We start from the raw sequence: 3,252 nt of genomic DNA, 5'->3' as shown, positions 1-3,252 counted from the left end.
TGATTTTCATCCTTCCTTGTACACCTGACACCTATACGAACAAACTTATCGATAATGTCTGCAACACTAGTAATATATAATGGTCATTTACTTGGTCAAATAAAAAAGCAACTCCCACTAAAATTACTTGTATTCATCCTACAGAACCTAAGAGATAGGAGTGCTATTCAAAAGTGTTCACATGCACGTCGCGTCTGAAATATTCTTTCTATTCTGAAAGAGAAACTAGAGAAAAGACACGATTCCCTCAGAAAGCAATGACTCCATGCAGGTTGTGACTTTATATTAAAGCTCCGCACAAAAACATGGAGATAAAGGAAGCGATTTCCATTTGCCGGTCACTATTCCAGCAACACAGCTTCAAGAGTTCTGTTTCAGGAAGAAAAGACGACCCTGCGACAAATGGGACAGCTGTTATTCTCCCATAACCAGCGGTTGATGCAGTGGACGTGGTACTCATGGGAGCAAGGTAGCACACGAAGTTTGTCGCCTTCCGTATATTCAGTAATGCAAATAGTACATGTCTTCAATGTGTCGTTTTCACCAAAATTTCTCGTTGCCAAGTTTTTAATCTGGACCTTGGTGGGTCCTCTAGTTAGGTGGTTGTCATTAAAGGGGTAAAGTCGGGTTGCTTCAATACCTCCTTCAAACATCTGTGAGATACTTTCTGAATATTGATCAATGGAACTGAAGCCAGGGTTGTAGCTGGGGATGGAAGCAGAGTTGTTACCACCAGAGTTCCCTCTTCCACTCCATGGAAGCTCACCAAAAGCTGTTGTTCTCTGCCTTAACCTGGTTTGAATCGGAAGAGATGTAGTTTCCCATGATCCACTATTGGAGATTGTAAGAGTGGAAAACCTGGGAGTACTCACATAGCTTCTCCCAGCTGCACGTTCAGAAAGTGTAAAGGTGCCTATCAAACCTCTAGGGTCACTTTCATAAGTGACCGTGTTGTTTGGGATCTGAGACCTTGACCGAGTTCTGCTAGCAATGCCATCTCTCTGCTGGTCTTCTGCCAGCAGATCTCTTCTGACTTGAAGGTCTCTGGTTGGAGATCTTTGACCAGATCCTGCCGCTTCACCATTGGTATCTGTGTCTGAAGAGCTTGTCCCTTGAGCGGCAGAATTTCTTGACCCAGCCGCCACAAAACGACCTCTACCTAGCAAGTCAGGTCCAGTTATCTGGTGTCTCAAAGTCCCATGGTGAGGGGCTCTAGAACTTCGCTCGATCTCATTTACCAAAGGCTGCTCAAAAGTCTGAGATGAGATGCTATGATGAGATCTTCGTGGAATTTCATTTGCTGGGCGCAGAGAAGACCTACTTCTTTGAGCTCTGGCTCTGGTTCTTCGCTGGTGTTCTGGTTTCGGGCTTCTTGCCCTCCTCCGACCTCTGGTGGATGGCACATCTGTTAATGCTTCAGCAGAACTGTGTTCTGACCTAGGTGTTCTGGCAGATGATGTCTCAGATGCTGAATTTTCCACTTGCCTTTGGAGGCTGCGATCCATGTTTTCTACACTAAGACGTGTAGCAGATGGTTCATTTTCATTCTCTGAGGTTTGGCTTCCATTATTACGGTTAACATTTGTCTCTAAACTGAATCTGAAATCACCACTGTTTGGATTAGTGTGGCTCACTGCCCTCCCGGACTCATTTCCTCTCTGACCACTTCTTGTTGTATTGCCAGTCTGTCTGACAGAGCTAAGCCAATCTATTACGGAGTCACCATTGGACTCGTCATCAGAAGAGTCTCCATTTTCTTCTGAGCTCTGAGGCAGCGGCAGAGGCGGCCCCTCTTTAATTTGCTGTAGACTTCTGAAGAGCTCCTCCCCAGTACTTTGACCTGGGGTGCCTAGCAAATTGTTGTCTCTCAGAAGTCGATAGTCTTCTCCACTCAGATTATTTACAAATCGATGGAAAGCTTCTTCCCGATCCAAGCGATCCACTAGCCTTCTGCGCTGTCCTGCAGATTGGTCATTTCCTTGATCGCTAGAATCTGAGTTTTCCATCTTGATGAACAAGTGGACGATTTTATGTCTGTTATGACATAGTACTGAAATCCAATCAACTGGACCTTCCGTTTTCTTCGCTAGGCTTCGGGGGTCCGCGCAGGAGGGGACTGGCTGGGCTCTGCCACCTCAGCTGCCTGCGAGGCTGCCTAAGCTCTGCCGAGTGTCTGCCTCCTGCTCTCTAGCCCGCCTCAGAATGCCGGGAAGAGACCCGCCTCTAGCCCAGCGCCTGCCCATTCTGAGACGTTGCTCCAGCAACCATTATCTTCCCCATTGTTACCTAGCAGTGACAGAAATCCACTCAAGATAACTTTTCTTAAAGTCACCCTACATTACCTATTGAATGTATTTCAGATCCCCTTTCTCAGCTACTCCACAGGACTCAAGAAGTCATATTCAGAAAGCAGATGATTCAGCCAAAGCGTACCAGGTGGGCCTGGGGAAGAGTGACTGGTAGTCCTACTTGTAGGACAAACCCGCTCTTCTTGCAAGGCTGGCATCATGCTGGGGAATTTAGTGAGATAGTGACTGCTTCATGATAGGTTGGCATCACACAGGATGTTCATTGTGCCCTTCCCCAATCACAGTGGCTAGGTGCCATCATGAGAAGGAACCAAGTGTTTGACCTTCGTTACTCTGGATGTCATGAGTACTAGGATTACGTCAGAGAGCCTGAGGACACCCCGATACAGCCCTTGAGTGGGAGATAGCTGTAGGCACTATTACAGAGAAAGGGGAAGCAGATATGGACATGCTGATCCTTTCAGGTTGGCATCTGATTAGGGTGCTAAGGGGAATGGTGGTTTCTAGCCCAGCCCTCCATGTAAGTGTAAGGAACTGTAACTGTCACCCGAGGAAGGCAGGAAGTTTGACTTCTAGAGGTACCTTTCTGACATGCATTTCACAACCGGCTAGATGGAAAACAGAAACTCAGACCCCCTCAGAACGCTTGATTTCCACAGCCTCCTTCCTCCCACAGAACGTTCACTGAGGGGTGACTTATGAAAACACAGACCCTGAGCCTCCTGCTCAGATCTCAGTCCTCTCTTTGCTCCCCTTCCCCACTCTTCAAAGTGTTCAGGGGCCTCTCATCAACTTGGTAAGTAGGCATAGCCAGATACATAAACTCTTACATAAACAATTGCTAGGGCATCAAGACCTTCCTTTGGCAAAGAGAAGGGAGGTGGAGATAGAGATCTTCTACCCTCCCCATCATTACAATTCTCAATGGACATCCTCTATTCTA

General features: G+C 46.9%; 1 pseudogene; it reads right to left on the bottom strand.

The window, feature by feature from the left end:
- Nucleotides 1–374: 374 nt before the first annotated feature.
- On the bottom strand, nucleotides 375–2,006 carry LOC142840172 (E3 ubiquitin-protein ligase RLIM pseudogene; annotated as a pseudogene).
- Nucleotides 2,007–3,252: the final 1,246 nt, after the last annotated feature.

Source organism: Microtus pennsylvanicus, chromosome X (genome assembly GCF_037038515.1).
Source record: "Microtus pennsylvanicus isolate mMicPen1 chromosome X, mMicPen1.hap1, whole genome shotgun sequence".
NCBI classification, from domain to species: Eukaryota; Metazoa; Chordata; class Mammalia; order Rodentia; family Cricetidae; genus Microtus; species Microtus pennsylvanicus.
Note: the sequence above shows the minus strand (reverse complement) of the source record. Positions and strands in the feature narration are given on the sequence as shown.